Raw genomic sequence first — 23,910 nt, forward strand, 5'->3', positions numbered from 1 at the left:
TTTGGATGCCAATGACAATATCTTCTCAGCACTGCCCATGGTAGACAGAAGTTAATACACACAGGGGAAGGACTACTAAATCAAACTGGGTATTTTGTATACTCAGCCAAAAGAAAAGAAGAATTTAATCCCCCCACATCATCTTTTCCCATGTCTCAGAAGCCTGACACTTTCCTCAATCACCTAACTAATGTGCGGAAAGAATGAAAACTCTTTGAGAAACCAGTGACCCAGAAAGTTAAAAACCAAAAATTATGAAGCATCAAATGACATGCTATTTATCATTTCTCTTCTATATAAAATCCACCACTTACAGATTCTGCTTAGTGGCTCTATATAAAAAGATTCTGTAGCTGGGTGGTTTACATGATTTTAAAAAAGGTATATATGCATAACTACCCACAACATATTTTATTATAAAATTATGATTTGCTTATTAAAGAAGGCTTAAAAGATAAAGTAGGAACAAATCTGTGATTCATTCACATTCCTAAATTCAAATAACCTACCTTTTTGCTCTTAAAATCATAATTTTACCTGCATATGTAAGATATAGAATTCTATTCTGCATAACTTACTAACAGCATGTTTCTTTTTATAGTATATTTTAATTTTGAATACTCTAAAAGATCGGAAAATAATATAACAGGTTTTTTACATCATCATTCAGTCTAATCAGCAGCAGGAGAGTGCAATATAGCAGTGAGTGGCCAGCTTTGGAGTCAGACAGATATGGGCTTCAACTGTATGTGTCTCCCTCTGTTCTTTGTTTTCCCCACTGATTCAATCACTAATCTTTAGCTGGGTACATGACCTCCTACCCAGTATGAAGATGATGTTTCCTTTTCTTTCCTGAAGTTAGCAGTTTTATCCAATATGATGTTAACAAAGTGGGGTGAAACTTCCAACTTTATCTTAAGAACGATCATCTATTGTTGGTACTGAAAGTAAATTTATTAGTTAGGATTAAGTAAAACTGTGAGGGATTTAGAACCATTCCCCCAGCCCAAGACTTTAACATAGTCAAAAGTCTCTCTCATAAAAACCCATGAAAGGCAGTCTGGGGGAAATATGGCATTTCACAAAGTCTTCAGAGACCCAAGTCTTTCCAGCTTTCTAGTCCCCTGCCCCAGGAATGTGTCTTTGCCAGAAACCAAGATGGCTTCTTGAGCTTCAGCATTTGTGTGTACATTCCAGTCAACGGAAGGAAGGAAGGAGAGAAAGAATGCCACACACCAGTGCCAGGAAGCCAAGTCTATCCCTAGACTTGCAAGGTGATCAAAACTGCTTTTACCAGCTTAGGCTATTCTTGATCCATTTGCAGCAGATCACTGCTAATTGAGACACCCTGAGCAATAGAGAAGCAATGGCTGAAGGATGAGCCAGCGTATCACTCACACTGAGCACAGGACCTTGATTTCGTGGCATTTTATCTGTGCAGTGACGTGATAGATGATGCCCAGCTCTTAGGAAAGCAAAAGAGATGTCATTTGACAGGAGTTACTAAGATGTACTGCCCCTGCTGGATGCTCCACACATGGTGGTTATTATGGCTATCATTACTGCATTGAGTTGATGGGACACAATTTATTAAGCTGATCCTATGCCAAAAATATTAAGACTACTTGTTGCTTCTTTGGGTATTATGACTTTAAAACTAATATCCTTCTTTATATAACTTTCCCCCTTTTACTGCTTAGGATCTTGGGTATATCCTTAGAAGTATAATTACTGGCTCATTCAACAATAATGGAATGTATGGGGCTTCTGCCAGGGTAGGACAGTTAACTATATGTAAATCAGGAAGTCAAACACTCCTTTGATCTTCATAGGCAAGTCTATTGGGCTGCATGTAAGGTTTTCAATTTTTGAGAATCATGAAAACATGCAAACAGGATCACTTCTGACACATGTTCATTTTCCTACAATTCTGAAACTTTTCTTATAAATAGAAATCAATGTGTCACAGCTGAAAACTTCTTAAACTTTCCTAGTTACTATCTGTGTGACTTTGGGCATGAGCATAAATATTATGAATCCATTCACTCATCTGTAAAATGGGAATGATAACAATAATGACCTACCTGCCTGAACAAGAAAATATTCAGGAAATGTTCCTGGAAATTAAAAAAAAAAAACAAAAAACAAATACAAAAACAAAAAAATAGATATGTAAGACATGATTGTCTACCTAAAGAAGAGAGGGGGGAAAAAGGAATGCTTTTAACTTTATAAAGCAAACACTTTGTATTCCAGATATAGCTCTTAGTTTTCAAATTATATTACCTCATTTAATTTTCAGTATAAACAAAGAAGAAAAATACCATTATCATGTCCATTTTACAGATGAAGAAACTGAGCATTGTGGATTTGAACCCACACAATTTGGTTCTAGAAATTGTGGGTTGAACTATAAAGCCACACTACTTGTTTTGTTAAAAAAAAAAGAAAAAAAGAAAAAAAGTTTAAAAGAATATCTTTTTCCTGAAACCTTAATATCAGATCAGAAGCCTCCAAGCCGAGAAGCAGCCTGTGTAGCCAACAGTTCCCATCTCTCTGACTAGTGGGTCCCGACTATAATCACATTGGGCTTCATAAAATACAAAGCTTGGAGCAGGATAAGGATACTAGACACAGGTTCAGCTAGTTTTCTCTTTTATGGTTTGGAGTGTTGAGAGCTGTGTTTATTTAAAGGTCTGCATGTGATCAGACACACTGAGAACTAAAGAAAAAGGAGCAATCAGACTACTCCTAGGGCAGATTGTGAAGAAGGTGACATTTGTGTTTGAGGTGCTTGGCTAATAACAGCTCAACTGCCTCTCTGCATATTCTTATTGCCCTCCCTGATCTTTATTTCCTTTTGCCTGTTTCTACCTTGTCCTGCCCCACTATCACCTGTCATGCAGAGCTGAGTTCTCTGTCCTTTCTTTCTAAAACCAAATCTCGAATTAATTTTCTTCTTAAAGGGATCTAATTAACAAATTTGTTGATCATCTAAGGTGCTAATAACAAAGATGAAGCAACATACGAATTTTCTTTCCATAGGTACATTCATTTTGACATCTAGTAGGTGGTAGCTTAATTTGCCAATGCTAAATTTTAGACGATAACAGAAACTTGGGGGAGAGAAAGAATGATCAGATAGGATATGCAATCCCCCTCAAATCATGCCAACAGAGCCTATTCTATCAGACTGGCAGCAAGTTAGAGAAAGGTGTATGGAGGAGAAGGGGAAGGGCTTCTTTGGCACACAAGTGTTACTCTGGTTTTCTTAGGAAAGCTGGTGCCAGCTCTTGAGCCTTGTAGCCAGGGCGGCAAGGACCAATGAGACAGCCACAGTCTGCTCTGGATTGCTCAGGTGGGTTCTTCTTCTCCCTTCTGATCACTTCCTCTTTCTCCTTTCCTGAAACTGGGACAAAAGCAGCCAGCAGCCATATGTTTGTAGCTGAGAAGAAATTAATTCTGCACACCTTGGTTTAGATATTCTGAAACCACTAATTAGCACCAACAGGACCTACCTCTGCCTGCGAAATTATGTGGGGAAAATAAGTCTTGTATTTAAGTTACTCTTTTTATCTTTCCTATAGCAAAAAACAACAACATTCGCCCCCCTCTCTTTTTTTTTTTTTTTTCTTTTTTTGTGGGGAATGAATCCAGTGTCTGCACGTGGTAGGTAAACACTTTACAACTGAGCTACATCCCCAGCCCACAGTTTTAATCACTATGACCTCTGGCTGTGAAGGGCCAAAGACACTTAAAATAGCCTTCAATCAGTACCTTACACCTCCCTGTCTAAAAATACTTAAAGTGCTGCACCTATTCTTTGTTTAACACCTTCTGCATGCAAGATGCTTTGCCAGTACCACTGGATTCTTATGGGATGGCATGAAAAAGATATCACAACCATGCACAGAGCAGAACTGAAGCTCAGACAGCTCTGGCTATTTGCTTCAAGTCATAAAGTCAGTAAGTGCAGGGGCTGCATGTAAACTGGGCGTTTTCCCAAAGGGTAGGGGTGTTTTTCTATTTAGCTCTCCTGTCTCACCTCCTAAAAATAAATAGAGAGACTGCACTCTTTATTCACTTTATTCCTATATACTTCATAATGACATCACACAGGAATATACCCCCAAAGAGAAGCTGGCACATGCTGGAGTAAAAGAATTTTCATATCTTACAATTAAAAAGTATCTTATCATACTCTCAGGGTTTACTCTAAAAATGTCCTACATTTGTGGAAAACGTGAGGTTCATGGGTAGTAGTCCTAGAGTAGTCCCTAAAGTTCAGGTAAAACTTTGGAGTAGGTGATGGGGACTTGAAAAAAATGTATGAAGATGGAGGGAAGAAGTGCAGAAATATGAGAATTACAGCTTCTTCAAACAAGATGTGTAGTGTAGCCTTTTGTACTCTTTAGTCTAATTTTCTTACACGGCCATCCACCATACTTTACATCCCCAACCTCTGACCCTCTTGCATACCTCCTGAAAAGAATGAAGTGAAGACATGAAAGCAGAGGCATGGATCCATTGTTGTTCCAAAAGAAGAAAATGTAAGCTGCATACTATCTTTGTATATATGCTTCAAAAGTCTTAACACTTTGATTCATCGTTTCACCTACATTCATTCATCCTAAACAAATAGGTATTGACATGAGCAAAGATTTCAAGAAAAAAAGTTATTTGCAGTACAATTTATGTGACAAATACAGTTGGACAACCTGAATCTAAGATTTAGCATCATTAAATTTGAATAAATTTATTTGAATATTTGATTACATGCTTATTGAACAATGAAGTACTATGCAGTCATCTAGAACTTGACATATTCACCTACTGTTTTGTATCACCAGTGAAGGTAGAATGGGAGAAATTATGATATGACTTTATATTTGAGAAAAAAAATAACACATGCACATTTATGTTTTGAAAGTACAATAGAAAGACATAAGACCGATATAATTGGCAGTTATCTTTGGGAATTGAGATTTCAGGGATTTATTTCCTTCTTTTTGGTTACAAACATTTTCTCACTTTTCTACATGAACATGTATCATTTTGTCCTAAGTGAAGATATATTTAAATTAAAAGTAATAAAAAACTGTAAGACCCTGCACATACAAATCACATCACAAAGTGAACCGCTTACTTCTGTACTTTCTTAAGATAAATGTCAAAAGACTCGTTTAGTTTGAATTAACAGAAGGCATTTTTCTCCCTTTCAAGTTGCAGGCTGGCTACATAGGATTGTGATACCCCTCACTGAATTGATTCTGGTTGAAAGGTATGTTTACCCTGTTCTAAGCAGAGGGAGAACCACGTTTAGCCTTGAATAAATGGAAGCAGTCATTTTGAGAAACACCTAAAACAGCAGCAACACAATGAATTCAGAGTCTTTTGTGTGCCCATCCCTAAGACCCTGATTCCCCAGGAGATGAAGATTTGTCAGGAATTGCATACTGCAGGAGAGGAAGTGCTACTGAGCACCAACCTGAGACTTAAGATCATCAATTGAAGGATGGAGAAAAAGTTGGATATAGGCTGTCACTGTACATACTGTTTTATATTAAATTATAAATGATATACTGTTAATATTTAAACTGAGACAGAGTACCAGAATAAAAAATATTTTCCTTGCTTATCTTATCACCCCACTTTCTCTTTACCCCGCCAATATCCAAAGTATGTCTAAGTATGCCATATTGCCAAGCATATGTATATCTGTAAGTAAACAGCATTGTAAAGATAGCAAGACAAATGGCTTATTAGATTTAACGCCTGATACAGAATTTTAAGTTAGTTGCCTTCCACCCAAATTTAATATTTGGGGGTTTTGGTACTTATAAGCTTGACAAATCAACTTTCTGTTCTTGAGTTAAGAGCAAATAAAAAGCATTCAGAAAACTTTATGAACATCAAATGTCAATTGCAACACAAGATTTTGATACAACTGTAAGTAAATCTGAAACATATGGATTGAATTTTTCTTGCAATATTCTAGTGTTTGGAAGGAAAATCTGTGCAAAAATGTGTTGTAGGTTTTCTGAAACCCCTAAAGTTGAAAAAACATTTTTATTTATTTAGATTTATATGTGGGATAACCATTTTGTACCCTAAGAAACTTAATTAAGTACCCAATTCCATTTGACTCTGCATAGTACAGGGGACTGAGTGAGTGAATTCCTTCAGTTCAGTACTGAACTGTGTTATATAGTAAGGCATAGACTCTTATCAATGGAGCAGCTAAGAGATTTCTTTATAGGTCTAACTACTCCACATATTCTCCATTAACTCCCCCCCCCCCATCAACTCTGATAAACATTGACTCTAAAAATATGAAAATCTAAACAACCATACTATTCTCAGTAAAAACTGTGAGGTTGCCAGGATAACAGCCTTGGGGCAGTTATCCCTATCACACAGAAATGCATGTGTCTCCACTGAGGACCAGGGCTTTTCTGGGCTTGCTTTCTTTTTTGGGGGGTCGGATATCACACTTTTAACCTTGATTTGTTGATTTGACTGAATTACTTTGAAACACTCACTAATGTTCCATTGTGGAACTTGGTGTCTTAGCAGTTCCCACTGCCTATGAGACACAGGCTGTGCTGTGGACAGAAGGACAGGAAGGAGAACAAATGGCCGTTCAGGCTGTCCTTTGAAGATACAGATTTGCTGCTGCATTTTAGAAAGATCTACTCTCCCAGGTTAGGAGTCTTTTCCAAGTTAGAGATTCATTCCAGGGAATTGGTTTAGGACCTTCTTTTATCGCCTTTCTAAAAATGTTAAATCATTACATATAAACACAAGACCAAAAAGCACAAACTTTTTGTTCATGCACATCTTGGATCTGTTCTTTACTGAATTGTAGAAACTGGAAGAAGAATTTTCAATTGTGAACTTCGCTTTCCTCTTTTGTAATTATGAAGACAACAGAACTTTCTTCACTAAGCCATTTCAAGAATTAATGAAATATTCTGGCCATGGTGGTACATGCCTATAATCTTAGCTACTGGGGAAGCTGAGGCAGAATTGCGGAGACCTTCAGCAACTTAGCAAGACCCTGTCAAAATAAAAATGTCTGGAGCTGGCTATGGTGGCATGCACTTGTAATCCCAGTGACTCAGGAAGCTAAGGCTGGAGGATCGAAAGTTTGAGACCATTCTCAGCAATTTTTGAGGCCCTAAGTTACTTAGTGAGGTCCTGTCTCAAAAAATAAGAAGGGCTGAAAATGTGGCCTATTGGAAAAGATCTTCTGGGTTCAATCTCTGGTACCAAAATAATAATAATAATAATAAATAATAATGAAATTGAATACATTGTTTACCTGACAGAGCCTTTTGCATGAAGAAGCTCATAAATATTACTTTCTCCTCGTCATTTTTTTCTAATTTCTTCATAACTATATCCCATGGCATTTTTGTTCCAATTATGAAATCATCAAACAAATCATCAAAAACAAGTAAAACAAAAACCAATCAAATCATCAAAACAACACCGTCTGTTAAAATTTCTCTAACTTTTGATGCTCAGGAATACAGGGTGATTATAAAACACCTACTCTGAAATCATGGCAAATATTATGGTTTTCTTTTCCACAAATTGAGAAACTATTGAAGGATGATTAGAAAATTATAAAAAAAAAAGCGTTCTCTTTGTCATTCTAAAATCAATAAGCACCAGCATTAAAGAGAAAGAGGACAAGATCATATAAATCTAATTAGAAATTTTTAAGATTTCCAATATCGTATGACCTGGGAAAAGTTGCTTCATCTCTCAGTATCTAAGTTTTACCCTCTATAAAATGGGAATAATAATAATAATAATAATAATAATAATAATGATGCCTGGTTTATTATAAGGATTATGTCAGTTAATATATCTCACACACTTAAAAATACATATCTATAAAAAAAAGAAATTTTTAAAATGGATAGCTTAATGTTTATATGCTGGATAAAAAAATATACATGCTTATTTTTCCAAGACCCCAAATATATTACAAAATTTGAAGACTTTTCCGTTCTATCAGATGTCAAACACTGGCCGGAAAGATATTTGCTATTACAGGCACTGGGGACTAGATTAAAAAAAAAAAAAAAATTAGCCAAGAGAAAGCAATGATTCTGATTAAGTAAATTCCATTGAACTCTTTCTAGTAAGCATTATTCAGGTCATGAATGCTAATTTGTCCTGCAGGGGGCTGTGGGTAATTACCCAGAAAAACTATCAGCTTTATTGAGTTGCTACAAAACAGTATTACTGAATGGTACACTGTAAAGGAAGACAACCTTGATATGTACTCACAAAAGAGGGTATTTTTCTTTCCCCTACTGGGAAGATTTTACAGCCTAGATAGAGATGATAATAAGTGGCATTTTGCTTAGGAAAATAAAGCCACATCAGTGTCATTTCCTGTTTAATAGTCAAATAAAATTCCTGACATTAAATGACATGTATCTGAGAAGTACCACCAAGATACCAGAACAATTTTAGCTTTCTGCATATTTAAAATTGTGTAGAATCAGAACCATCTTAAAAATGAAGCAAATATGGCACATTGGCGGCATTCCAGCAGCTATACAGAACTGCTGATGTTACTAAAATCTAGATAATTTAGTCCCATATGGGAATCCATACCACAATTATATTGTCCCTGCTCCGACACAGCCCTGATTTTGCACTTCTTTAAGCCTGGCTTTTTATAATTTTAATTCCCTTTACCAATAAAGCAATTTGTATTCACATAGTCTTCCTGGCTAAGTATGGAAAAAGAAGAAATCTGTTCCATGACCTTGGTCTCTTTACAGTTGATTACAAGGAAATACTCTTCATCTAACCCAATCTCTCGCCTTTTTGAGACTGACGTGAAGCATCCTACTATAAACTTCCAAAGACTATGCAGAGCAGGCTGGAGATTCACAGGAAATATATAGACATGTTTAACATCTCCTTATTTGCTCATTTAGTATGATGAGGTAAAACCCATCCTAAGATGCACAGATACACATCCAGGACAACACTCAGATATTACAGAGACAGCCTACCCTTTAGGAAAAAAGACAGTGCCAGGGATGCAACTTAGTGGTAAAGTGCTTGCACACTGTGCATGGGGCCCTGGGTTTGAAACCCACACACAAAAAAGCTACTAAGAAACATTAAGACCCCCCAAAATGTTTTTCAACTCCCCACTCTTTACTGAAATAATTTGAAAAATGTGCTTGCTTGATTCACTAAGGCTTATCCTGACACTTTTTGTTTAATAAAACAATAATAATTTCCAGAACCTTGTTTTCTCTATGATTTGGTCCAAATAGTGCCAAAGTCAAATATTCACATGACACATTTTTCTTTTTGACTCACCTTGCTTTCCTTAAGAGACAAAGCAGCATACAAGAAACATGTGGAAAGTATAATCATATCAAACAGTTAAACTCTGATGGAAAAAGATTATTAACTTAAAAAAAAATCCCTTGGCTGCCTCCTTTCCCCTACACAAAGAAAATAAAGGTGCAAGTTACCTATAATTATTAACAGCAATACTTTCAGAAAACTGGAATATTGAAGAAACAATCCTAAACCTCTTTAACCACTTGTATATTCAAAAGCCGTTGGTCTTCTTCACTTGTGGTCTTTGCTGAAAGGAAGACAACAACCCCGAAGTCTGGAACATTCTGTCTATGATTACCTCTTCCAGGAGAATTTCATTCCACATTTGATGTGATCAAGTAACAGTAGCTGGCTGTAGCTGAGTTATTTTGTATTATTTTACATACATCATAATTTTTCTTTGAGGGGTAGTAATATATTTTATTTATTCAAAGAAGTTTTGTAAGATCAAGGAATGTCTTCATATAGTCTTTGTTTTAGCATGCTCAATTGACGCTAAGATAGAGTTAAAATGTGAAGCTTTGATTGTATTCCGAGTTAATGTGATTAAGCTTGCAGGGCATGCTCTTCATTTACTTTCTTGTGAAAACTTGTATGAACTTGTATATACTCACATATTAAACCAAGAAGGCTATTTTTTTTCTTGTCAAATAGTTTTTTAAAAAGAGACTGAAAAAAGGTACTGACTATGAAAAAAGACAGCCCAATAATGGAGAGTTCAAACTGTTCATGTGTACTAATAATGAAATACACCAAAGTATTTTTCATCCTTTCTACACCTTGACAATGACAAAAAGGACCCAACAGAACCCCCCCCTCCCCAGGGGATTAAAAACAGCTCTAGGTTTTCACTGTAACTATAACCTATCTAATAGCAGCCTTTCTGTAGATTAAAAAAAAAAAATCAATACTATCACCAATGCATATCTTTCTATTTCTAGCCTTGAGAATATAAAATTGTTTTTTATCATGGCTCATTTTAAGGGAAAATGAGTACCATATGTATTTCATACATAGTATTAAAGAGTTGAATGAGTGTGTTTGTCAGGTTAACACTTCTGGTTCTAATAAGGAATTCTGTTTTTTAGCCTTCTTTTTCCTACTCACCTAGGACCTAATCTACCCTCCTTACTTTGGGGAAAAAAAAAAAAAATCCCTCTAGTTTTAGAGATTGTGCCACTGGGGTATGCACATGTCCCTGTCCAGTCTGCTTTAAACTAGAGGATATGCACCTGAGGAATATTTATTATTATATTCAGCTTTCACATTATCATTATCACTCCTAACACAGCTAGCCTTGTGAGTAATAATTATTAACATGAATGTTAGTTCAGTCTAATTTAGTTCATTAGCACGATAACTCCTTTGATTTCTAAAGAGGAATCATGACACTTTAATCAGAGGGTAATACCAGCCTGTTTATTACCATCATTCATTTGACTTTTTCTCCTAACAGTGGTGTTTGTGGGTTGAGCATTAACAAAATATATTTAAAAAGCTCCACCAACTTTCTTTTCTGGTCTTGACTTATTCAGTGAAAGGTTTGGATGTGTCCTTTCATCTGTCACCCTGGAATTCCCTCTGTTGGGCAGAATTGCAAGGATTAAGAAAGCTGTCCTAAGCATGCATTTCACTAAATCCTCGCATACCATTCAGAGTGGCTGCTGCCTGAACAAGTTCCTCCTGTTTGCACACAAGAAATGGCTGGTGCGAACAATTCAATAGAGAGCCTGCCTGGCACAGCGAGTCAGGGTGTCAGTTCAGCTTCGTGCCAGTTGTTGTTAATCCATTTGCTTCACATACAAGATGGAAAATAGGGCTTTGTTACTTGAACTAGTTCTTCAGCCTGTGTGTAAGGGGGTCTCTTTTTTTCATTCATGTTCTTTTAACAGTTTCTAACATCATAATGCTTCTTGTTAGGAATCTGGAAATATGATTTCTACCACAATACAGGCAGGCATCAGGTTGATAGTAAATTCATATGAACTGTCTGTCAAAAGACTATATATTCCACATCAGTTATAAAATGTGTATCCGAGTAGGGCTAAAGGTCAATACAATGGATGACGGCAGACAGAGTGGTGAGAGAAAAGTGCTGGGAAGCGGCTTTTTTGCCGTGTCACTTGTGTCTTTTTTTTTTTTTTTCCTAAGCGATTCTAAGATTTCCCGTGAAAGGAACAGAGGATACCTTGAGCAGAATGAGAGCTACATTGTCACTGAGAGAGAAGAGAAGCAAAGGCCATCTGACCCCAGGATGAAGTTAACAGGGTGTCAGAATGACCAGCAGGCTTGTTGGCTTTCTGGGGTTTTTTTGTGCATTGATCCCCCATTCATTTTGGCAGTTGAAGTATTCCATTGCACTAGATTTTAATCATTTTGAAAGACAGGGATTGATACACAAGGAATGTAGCAGTGGTTGAAAGAAAGGAAGTAGGACAGCTTTAATCAAAATGTGATTTTAGCATGAGAAGAGGGAAGGAGCCATGACGTTGCATGCATTAAAAGATGGATGAGCTATTCCATTAGGGGATCCACAGTTCTGTGAATGGAGCCTCAGGAAAAGGGGTGTATGGGTTGAGAGACTTTGGATGATAGTTGTTCAGACTGAGTCCTGAAGCTCTTTTCAAATGAATAATGTAGGGGCTGGGGATGTGGCTCAAGTGGTAGCACGCTCGCCTGGCATGCGTGCGGCCCGGGTTCGATCCTCAGCACCACGTACAAACAAAGATGTTGTGTTCGCCAAGTACTAAAAAAAATAAATGTTAAAAAAAAATGAATAATGTAATGTATATTCTTGGTGAGTATTTCACCTTGTAAGGTTATGTCATAGGTACACCTAAAGATAAATGAAGGACCAGTGCTGGTAACATTCTCTGTGAGATGGCAGCACCCTCACAGGAGGCTCTACGTTGCCTATTGTGTGTACCATAGAAAGGTGACAGGGACAGTTTCACGGGCATGGAACCTATGTACACAGCTTTGTTCAGAGGGGCCCAGCACAAGTTTCAATATTCTGCTATCTTGAAGCTCATAAAAATTTTACCTTTGAACTTGTATTTTGCAAGTGAAGATGAATGCAATATCTGTGTATTGTTCCTTGCCTCCTCATACAAAGAGAACATTTGTGATGCCTCATAAGCCCCAAATTCTGGTGGACCCACTGTGTGCAGGAAGTCAGCGAGTCTCAAGGTGAACACAGGCAAGTGGGTTACATCTGCAACTGAGTGAGGGGTAATAATGATCACAGAGGGGAAAAAACCCAAATATAAAACACATGGCTTTGCTTCCTTTCAGGCCTTCCTAACTCATCAGGATGATGGTGAAGACGGAACGTGCATGTATCAAGAAGTGAAATAAAAACAGCTGAGTTAGTTTTGTGTAATGTTTCCACTGTTCTGGCAAGAATAAAATGCATAGACAGTCTACAAAGTATGAATTCTGTGATTCCAGTGATTCCATGTGACTTAAATGCTCCTATTTGCATTTAAAATTGGCATTGCACAATATAAAACTGAGTAGTAAAATTCAGGCTAATAATTAAGATTTTCCTCAGAAGCGTGTGAAATAACAAATAAACACTCTGACAACAAAGAGATAGTTGAGAAAAGGAAAAAGAAATGTTTTACAGTCTAAGACGTTCAAAGTCATTTTCACCGTCTGCTGAAGAAAGGACCCCACATGTTAATTTTGCACTGTGCCCCATGACTTTCAGCACTTTCATGTATATGGAGCTGGCTCTGAAAGCATCAGGAGGATGTAAGGGGGATGTGTCCCAAGGTAGCATAAGGTGGCATAAACGTCCCACCTTTTCGAAATTATTTTATCTCTGATCTCTCAATGACAACAAGAGTAAATGGAGCCCCTTCTTATGATATCAAGAATTGAATCAGAGAGCAGACCTGTCAGTCCCCTATCATTGTTCCGCTCAACATAGCTCAGCAGCAGGGCGATGAATCCCTTTCTGGTTCTGACAAATGATGTATGACCAGCTACTCCCACGTGCTGCCTCCCTCCTGAGGAGCAAGATGAATGGCCACCAAGTAATGTGAAATGGAGGGCTTGAGAATAACACACTTCCCAAACACGTGGTCGCCGAGGAGAGTGTCACTAATTAGAGGCCAAGAAGCAAACAATTTGTAAATGAATTAGTAAATGAACAATACCCTGGGGGCCCCAAAGAGTTAATTTGCTTTTACAAGATGAGCAATTTCCCCATCTGCACTGCTAAAATCAATCCCTTATTAGATTGTTTAAGGCTAGTGCCACCACGGAGAACTTCCTATCAGTACAAAGCCTCTGCCTGTGAGGGAGAAAGTGCTGGACTTTCAGCACTTTCTGGAAACAGGGAGTTTGTTGTTATATTACTATGGGACTTCCACTGGCTCCCCAGCAATCAACTACACAGGTGCTTCTCACCTGAGCCTCAGCTGTCTTCTTGTCACACAAACCTTTCCTGGCTACTTTCTCAATAGCACCATTTCCCCTTTGAGAATCAATCTCTCTCTGTCTCTCTCTGTCTCTCTCTCTCTCTCTTTTCTCTTTAAGAAATGGGGTCTAGCTATATTTCCCAGGCTGACCTCTAGCACCTGGACTGAAGAGATCCTTATGCCTCAGGCTCCGGAGTGGCTGGGACCACAGGTACAGCCGCTGCAACTAACACCTCTTGCTATTTTTCAAAAGTTTTTCTCCATTGCATATCATTTTTTCTGAAATAATGTGTACAGTAGAGTCATCTCTTGGTGTTCTTAGGGGATTGTATCCAGGACCCATAAGGATACCAATATCCTCAGATGTTCAAGTCTCTTATATAAAATAATGTAGTGTGTTCGTATATGTCCTATGCAATGCTCTTCTATATTTTAAATCATCTCTAGATTAGTTATAATACCTAATATCATGTAAGTACTATGTAAAAAACTAGAAAGATTGGATTAGCAAAATCCAACATTCTACAGGGTCTTACTAAGTTGCCCAAGCTGGCTTTGAACTTGTGATCCTCCCGCCACAATCGCCAAGTCTCTGGAATTACAGGTGTGCACCTCCAGAGCCAGTTCAACAATCTTCCTTATTGCAGGACTTAGCAGGGCCTTTGATGACTCAATTTTCATTGTCAATCACCAAGAGAGATATAGTACACAGGTCAAGAGGACCAGGAGAGCCTTTAACACCCTACCCCTCCACCCCCAACCCCTACCATTTAGAACCAGTATTCTTTGGAACGTATTTTGGGAAATGACCACGTGTTTGGGAAGTGTGTTATTCTCAAGCCCTCCATTTTACATTACTTGGTGGCCATTCATCTTTCTTCAAAAGTGATAATTTATTGATCTCACAGGATTTCAAATGAGCCTTTTACCAAAGTAAATCCACCTCTTCCCTTCAGGTTTTATGAAGCTGCCTTTCTTGGGCTGACTAGAAAGTTCTCCCACCCTGCACTGTGTTGTTTCATCATATTCTTAAATTTTGCACTGTAATAAGTTTACTCTTGACCTCTGTGATGCAACACCATGGTTCTTGTTGCTCTGCCTGTTTCGATCTCTGCATTTCCTATAATTCTGCACCTTACCCAGAACAGGACCAGAAACTCCTATAGGCAGAAGGAAAGGACCCCATCTACATTTAAGGGTCTTCATACAATATCTAGACTGATTTTATTCATACTGCCTGTTTTCTAAATGATTTTAATGAAAGTGAGGTCATGATGTCAATCCACTTTAATTAACAAACCGAGGTAGATGTACGATAGTAAAAAGAAAACAAAATAAAACCTCAAAATTTCTCAAGTTTATGTCTCTGAATCCTGCTCTTCTAACTGAAGTTAATTCATGGAAACGAAGAGACAAGTTTTGTCCCTTGATGGGAGAACTGGAATACAAACATCACAAGGTGTGCAGAGCACTTTCAAAAGAGAATGTGAACAATTACCAAAACAGGATTTCAAGCTACAACACCCTAAGCTGAAATAACTGGCATTGAACTCTCAACACACGCAGGGGCTGAGCACAAGCACAAGTAAAATCACATAGCAGAAATATTGCAGAATAGCTGGGCGCAGTGGTGCACGTCTTAATCCCAGTGACTCAAGAGGCCAATACAGGAGGATCCGGAGTTCAAAGCCAGCCTCAGCAACAGGGTGGCGTTAAGAAACTCAGTGAGACCCTGTCTCTAAATAAAATACAAAAAAATAGGGCTTGGATGTGGCTCAGTGTGAGAGTGCCCCTGAGTTCTATCCCCAGTACCCAAAACAAAACAAAAACTCAGAATAGTATACCAATGTGCTTCAAGACAAATCCTCAGCTGTTCTGTTCCAGAAAAATTTGCTTTTTGTATGATTTGGTTGTGAGGCATACCCCAAAAGCTCACATGCGAGACAATGCAAGAAGGTTTGGAGGAGAAATGATTGGGTTATAGCCTTACTCTAATCAGTGAATTAACCCCTAATGTGGTTAACTGAGTGGTAACTGGAGGCAGGTGGGGTGTAGCTGGAGGAAGTGGTTCATTGGGGGCGTGGCTATGGGGTATGCATTTTGTATCTGATGAGTGGAGGCTCTCTCTGCTCTCTGATCACCAAGTGAGCTGCTTCCCTTTGCCACACTTCCTCCATGATGTCCAGCGTCATCTTGAGCCCCAAGGAATGGAGCCACCCTCTTAAGGACTGAGACCTCTGAAATCGTGAGCTCCTAAATAAACCTTTCCTTCTCTATAGTTGCTCTGGTCAAATCTTTTAGTTAACAACAGCAAAAAAGCTGAGTAAAACACAGTTTCACAGAAGTGAACAGAATGAGTTTTCAAATCCAAGTACTTTTATAGCAGCATTTTTCTAATAGAAACATCAAATTTATCCTTAAATGCTTAACATCATAATAGCAGTGAACTTTGCACTTTCTCTGCATCTTTGTTAATACTTATTTCTGTTTTAATAATAGCCACCCTAGTAAGGAAACTTGCTTTATCTTTTTTGGTTCATAAATATTTTTTTCTTTATATAAAACTCTGGCAGTAAGGTTCCTAAGTGACTGATTGATACCAAGTCAAGATTTTTTCTCAGTCCAAGGATAAATTATTCCTTTTTTTTTTTCTAAGTATATCTATTACTTTTTTTTCCACGAAGGTATAAAATGTATAAATGAAGATTATGGGTGTGTATAAAATCTATTACTACCGTTCTCTTTGCTTCATTATACCTACTGCCATAGAATAATAAAAGTGAATATATCACTGCTATCTTAATTATTAAAAAGGAAGGCCAAATACTTGCTCTTGACACCCGATTGTGTAAGTATTTATAGCAGTGGTGGGCTTTTCTTCTGGAACTCGTGGTGATGGAATCGATATATTTCTCTCTAACTTTTGCATTCAGGTTCACATCATGCCGCCTCACGTAAGCTTCATAAATACAGATGCTTCCTGCCTATAGGGTTCTCGCAAGGGCATGGATTCCAAGCTCAAATGATGAAACATTACCTTTGTTAGAACCAACACCAGCAAGATGCTCCTATTAAATAAGACAAACAGGTGGCTCAATGTTTTGTGATAATTTTAACCATCCGGTTCAAGTCCCATTCCCTCTTCAAAATGAACTGCAAGGTGATCCATCACCCAGGGCCAATAATGCACATGGCAGGTTGTGAGGACCTCACCATACAGGCTTCTGTGATCATGTGTGTGAATCACAGCATTGCTGCTGCCTAAGGCACTGGCATATGAAAGTGCAGCCCAGACCCGGCTGATTAAGCTGTAGCATAAAACAACACTTCAGTCGTCAGGAGCATGACAGCCCACAATGGTTTATTGGACCAAAGAGTATAACATTGTAATTTACTTCTCTAATACATGTCATGTTCCCTCTTATTGTTTCCCCTTATGGAGTGAAATATGTAGGAAAGAGATTGCTGTACAAGCTTCATGTGTTATGCCCCTCCAAAATTAGAGGGTAACAAACTGTCTTTATTATCCTGTGCCTTTGGTGAGCTGCCACAAATCACGGAAACCACTGCAGGTGAGCATCTCGTGGTTTCAAAAGTCAAGGCAAACTAAAAGACTTCATGTCTCTGCCCGAAGCTATTTTTGAACTATGGTACAGCGAGACACAATTATTGTACTTCCTGGCCCTTCCTTTTTGTTGTAAGGTCCTAACCATTTTTTTGCTTCCTTATTGACAGGAAACCAGGGTTTATAAAGTCTGGCTCAATGCAAATATTTAAAGACTTAATTTTTTCCCCTCCCCTAAACATAACAATATAAGTTGAATAGTGTTTTAGTGAGTTTATTTTTCTTCTAAAACTGGAATTCATGGCGGCTCTCCAGCTGAAATCGGCACTAGTCACAGATAATTTAAGGAGAATAGCTTGCTTGTTTGTCAAGCAAACATGTGTAATCTGATGAAATTATTAATGTCATAGTGTTAACTCTCTTCTCATAAATACAGTTAACAGTGCTGACACTGCAATTATACTCAAATGTTCTGGCTCTCTGCATACTTGCTCAATCTGTCAGTCCAGCATGGGGGAGACAAATTGTGGTGGGCACTTGACATTGCACAAAAGAGATATAAACCTCTTCTGATTAAACCTTGATGAAAGATTAAATGTCTCGGAATGCTTGCCAGATTCTTATGATATGCCATTTTTTAACCAGTGGTAATAAAAGTTCTATTCAATAGAGGTTTTTAAAAAAGATTATTAAGAGTCACATACATATGAATATATATATATATATACACACACACAAAATATATATATATATATTATATATATATATATTAAGAGTCACATACATATGAATATATATATATATATACACACACACAAAATATATATATATATATTATATATATATTAAGAGATTCATATGTATGTGACTCTTAATATATATATAATATATATATATATATATATTTTTTTTTTTGTGTGTGTGTGTGTGTGTGTATAAAGCCCGGTAAGAAACAGCAAGGTTCCTTCTCAGATTCAAACTTTATAGCCAGATAAGGATAGTTCTTGATACTCGCTGGATTTTTATAGTCATTTGTCCTGTGAGGAAACTTGAGCATTACCAACATTATTGTTTTCTGTGGTCTTCAATCTAATCTAATGGAGTAGCTGCTCACAGTATCCCCTTCATAATGAGAGTCCCTGCTTTCATTGTGTAAAATTCTTAAAAATTTGCCATATCTATTCTAGTAGCAGTCAGGATGACAAACAATCTAGTGCTTTAGCCTTTCAATTTTGAACTCAGGTCACAATTTTCATTTTTGGCCTTAGATCCAAGGAAAGTAGACCCATTAATAATAGTGGCTAACAATTATACAGCACTTCCTATAGCATCTCCTATAAACAAGTAGTGTTCTAGGTGCTTCATGACTTGGTATCCTTTACTTCCTTGTGTGAAGTAAACACTAGGATTTTCAAACTTAACTTGCTTAAAGTCACATAACTAGTATCAGGCAGACCTAGGACTTGAATCTAGAGAAATGATAATATGTATTTGTAGATTCTTATTTTCATTTTACAAATTATTAGAAAAAAATTTTGTTCTTTAAAATTAGATATCCCATCTCCTCAAATTCCTATCCTGCGTAGATAAAGAAATTCTTGAATGAACTTCATAAAATAATGAAAACATAATGAAAAAAATCCATAGCATCAGGACTTGTCATTATTAGTATTCATATTAAGTATACTAAATTGAAATATTTCTCTTAATAAACAAAGAAACTTTTTTTTAAAGAGAGAATTTCAATATTTATTTTTCATTTTTTGGCAGACACAACATCTTTGTATGTGGTGCTGAGGATCAAACCTGGGTCACACGCATGCCAGGCAAGTGCGCTACCACCTGAGCCACATCCCCAGCCCACAAAGAAACTTCTTGCATTTCCACACTCTAGTGCCTGAAGCAAATACATTCATTAAAAAACGAAAGGAAATGGGGGACCCAGAGGAGGTAAACCAAACTACCTAGACCTTTTTGTTGACTTACTTGGAGCAGATAAATTGAAATATTAAAGAAAACTGGCATGGTGTTATTGCTAAAAACTTTTTGCAAATTCAGAAGGAACCTATCCAAGTCATTCCTGGGCAACTTGTTACCTTTATGTTTTGTTACAGAAATTATGTAGTTCTGCTCTTCCTTTTCCACTATAGAAAACTTCTGGAGAAAAGATCAGTTTAGGAGGATGGAGTTTGAAATAGTTAATTTAAAAAAAAAAAAAGTTTAATCCAGTAGAAAAAGGAGGACAAAGCAAATAAATCCACATTGGAAAAAAAATATATATTGTTTACTTTTTTAATTGTGTTGAACAGTTGTTTCCCACTCTGAAAGTTCATTATATTTATTTGTCCTCCAGGATAATTATTCTACACTTGTTGCTAAGTCTGTTGCTCTGTTGCTTGCTTTCTGATGAACAGATTCATTAAGTTCATTTCTAATCTCTGTCTTCTAAATTCAATAAGCACTATAAAATTTCTTTCCTTGTATGGGAATTCTAAGGTCTTTTTTTTTTTTTTCCCTCAACAGCTTGAATTCCTGTATTCTGATTAAGATAGATGAAGTATTTGCATTCTATCCATATTCATAATCCTCTTTCAGAGTCAACCTAAAATACCACATTTGTTGCCCAGGCAGACACAGGCAATGTGTTAGGAGAGCTCTGTAGCTTTTTGTTTAGATGGATAAGGACCTATTCCTTTTCAAATCCAACAGAAGAGGTGGTCACTAGGTGAATTCAGGCTAAGAAACCAGAACAATCATTGTGTCTTTTGAGTGTGACAGAAACTGTAATTAATGATCCCCCCCATTTTTACTTAGCAAAAAGGAACGATGTGCAGTTGACAGACATTTTATTAATAGTTTCTGCCAACTTGCCATGCATAAAAGGTTTTATTGGTTGCAATGCCAGTGTAAGAAAAAGTTCTTTTTGATGAAATGTTCAAGATGCTTGTTTTATGGATGAAAAATGAAGGCAATCTGTCTACTGCTACTGAAAGTTTGGGTTTCAATAATAAAATTAAAATGATTGTGACATTTCCTATTGTATTATTTAACCATCTGCTTCCTCCTGGTCTAATCAATGATGGCATCGCCCAGGTCCTCTCTACTTAACAAGAAGACCTGCCAATATTGTTTTCTCGTGACTAATTTAGGAGGGAGATTTATTACTGATAATGATATTTGCATATTTAGTGACTGCTGTTCTTCCTATTACAAGTAATTCTTATGTCCTGTGTTGGAGGATTAAATATTCAGCTTGAAAAAAAAAAAATTCAGCTTGACAACAGTGGATGTTTGTAGCCCCTCAATAACTAGAAATTCAGAAACTCTGCAAGAAAGCAATGAGAGGTTTGTACCAATGACAAACTCTCATCAGGTGTGTTATGTTTGACTTTTTTAGGTAAGCATCTCTTATTTTCTTGCTTAGGATTAATTATAAGCACATCTTCCAAAGTGTTTTCTCAACATTGGAAAATTAAATTCATTGTCACGTGAGTTAGAATTTTTCCCATTTTAAATTTGTTTCATCCAAGTTTTCCTTTAGAGTTGATCTGCTATTTCAATGATTTCGGCTCATCCACTAAGAAGGGGAAAAACACACTTTACTGCATGGATTCACAATAAAGCAATAAAGATACTTCACTGTGGCTTGCTTAATCCTCCTTTACAAAGGGGTGAGAAGAGGGGTGTTCGATATTTTAATAAGTCTTCGCATTTCCTTGCAATCCAAATGGAATGTAATTAGAAATGTGCAACATTAGGTACTATTCTAATTACTGATAAACTTGTAAAAGCACTTGCTGTATTTTGCTCATAATAGTCACCATTATTAATTTGAGTAACCCTTAGTATTTGCATGTTATTTTTATGAACTTCAATTTTTATAATTTGAAATCGTTCACATTTTGGAGAAAAGAGGCAGTTGAAAATGTGCTCTTTGCACATTGATCTTCAAGCAGTCATTCATTTTCTCTGGGAATTTTTATGTAAGCTCCCTTATTGGGAATATGCTAATGACATCCGCCATGATTACTGATTTTCTTTGAATCGTTATTCCTCTGTGGGCAAAGTAATCAGAAAGGGAGAACAGGAGATTTCCTTCTTGCTTGTGTGCCTTCTTCAACCATCTGCTCTATCCTGGTTCATTTGAATAAGATCTGCAGTTTTCAGATTTTTTACTCTGATATTCTAAGGCATTTGAAGGCTTAAAAGGAGTTAATAGTTATCTATCTATGTCACACATGTGCTTCTCTGATGCATGCTAAGTGCAAACTTGCCTACCCGGGGCTTTCACGGGCAGATTAAATTTATTAAATAAAAGATGGTGATGTAGGGCACCAGTTTCATTATTTGGAATATGTTAGTTCTGAGCACTTTTTAAAAATTAATGACTTTGAACACAGACATTGCAGGATAAAAAATACCTGAAGTGTTAAAATATTCCTTAGTGAAAGAAAAGTTAAATTGAAGAGACTAAGAGAGAGAATTTATAAAGGAGTAGTGTTGTTTTTTTTCCGGTAACATTTGTAGTTGTCCTGGAAAGAATGGTGAACTAGTAATCAAGACCTCTGGGTGTCAGCTCATCCTTTGCCACAAAGGTGCCACCAAAGTGTGCTCTAGAGGAAATTAATCAATTTCTCAGAGCTCTGTTTTCTCAGTGATAACATGAAATGACAATCGTGGGTGATTTTTTTAAAGTTTTTTCCCACCAATAGAATTGTGTGACTATGTTATTTATTTTCATAAAACAGATTAAGGATGATGGGAAAGTTACGTAATGATTTGGGCTTAGCATGGGCATTTGATCTTGCCTCTGGGAAAAGCTACTCCAAACAAACTGCCCATCTTCAGAAGAAGGACCCAGAGCTTCCCAATTACACCTTTTAAGACAATGAACATAGATCAGATTTAAGAAATGGAACACCACATCTTCTTTCAGTTTTCCTGTAACAGATACATTGCTAAGAATGTTGCTGATTGATTGAAGCAAGACTTTCACTTTAGAGAGTGAAAATCAGCAACATTCTGACACTACTAACAAGACATATCCAACTTACTATGCAGAATTGGCATTTAAGGAAGAGAGTTTGCAAAACTTGGTGCTGTTAGGTCACTGAACGTTGTCAAAACATGAAGGAGACGAGCTTGGGAATGTTGACACTGGTATTCGGCCAATTTAAAAGTGAAGCCAGCTATTAATTTTAAAATTGTTTCAGGAAGTGTCTCTGTGTCCTACTCACCAGTGACTCCTCCCCCCTCACCCCACATCAAGAATCAGACAAAAATACCCAGTGGGACCCACGTTTTAAGCAGTGGATAAGGATTCTCTGAGAGTATGTAATGGGATTTTAGAATGAGTGTTACAGCATCTCCTGAACCCAAACTTCTGATGAGACTCTTGGCTTGGGATAACCACTGACCACTCCCTCCTGCCTTATAATAAATGTAATTCTTCTTTGTCCATGCATTTTCTCTGGCACCCATTACTGATTTGTGTCCCAATTTCTGTTTGATAGTTCTGGCTTGTTACAACCGAGTGACAAAGCCAAGACTTAAATAGAAATTACTTCACTGATGAGTTTCAGCTGACCAGAGACAAATTCTTGCCCAAAATAACCTCCACTCCCTTCCTTCCACATATCCCAACAAAGGGAAGAAATATACAGCCAACTCTGTCTTTTTTGATGTATTGTACAAATAGGACACTTTTGGGAAATAGGACTAAAAATAGAAGAGTACAAATATATCTTAATATTTCATGAAATCAAATTTAAAGGAGCTGAAATTAAAGATAGGAAGATAGCCAGTGATACATGGAGAGAAATATTTACTGCAACCATAGACTTGCATCTGATGGACAGCCAAAGATCTCTCCCTAGGAGTTTGGCTTTTACCCTCTCTAGTACACTGAATGGTAATTGTGTTGTGTGGGACAACCTGATGTTGCATCTACTGACCCATTGTGCTATTACATTTAGGATTTTTAGGGCTTTTCATTTGTTTGTTAATTTATTTGCTCCTGAAATCTTTTTCACAAATCTCTTTGAGGGTGAATGACACTGCCCTATGTAACTTCTAGAACTGTACGACATTTAGATGCAAGTATTTCTCACTAGTACTAAGGTTATATTGTGCTTTAATATTAAGCCGAAGTTTCATTCATTTTTTTGCAGGCTTTGTCTATCGCTTACATATGCATTTGTGTACTTATTTTAAGATTCAAAATAGACATATACGTTAGATGTCGACAGAGGCCGTATTCCATGATCATTTTATGCTACTCACATACTTGTCTATTTGCAAAATAAATGATCTTCCTGTTCTGTTTCTGGATAGAGGAAGAAATCTAGAAAGGAAGCAAGTGTATTCATCAATTCCTATATAGGCAAATTTCGGATTGACGTCAGCAGTGCACTCTGCATCAGCAGATCAGAATAGTATCTGGACAGCAGTATGAAATGCCTTGCTGTCTAAAACTTCCTTCTAAAGTCCAAATATTGAACATTGTATCCAATTTTGAGGTTGATTTTTTTC

This window comes from Callospermophilus lateralis, chromosome 7 (genome assembly GCF_048772815.1).
Source record: "Callospermophilus lateralis isolate mCalLat2 chromosome 7, mCalLat2.hap1, whole genome shotgun sequence".
Taxonomy (NCBI): domain Eukaryota; kingdom Metazoa; phylum Chordata; class Mammalia; order Rodentia; family Sciuridae; genus Callospermophilus; species Callospermophilus lateralis.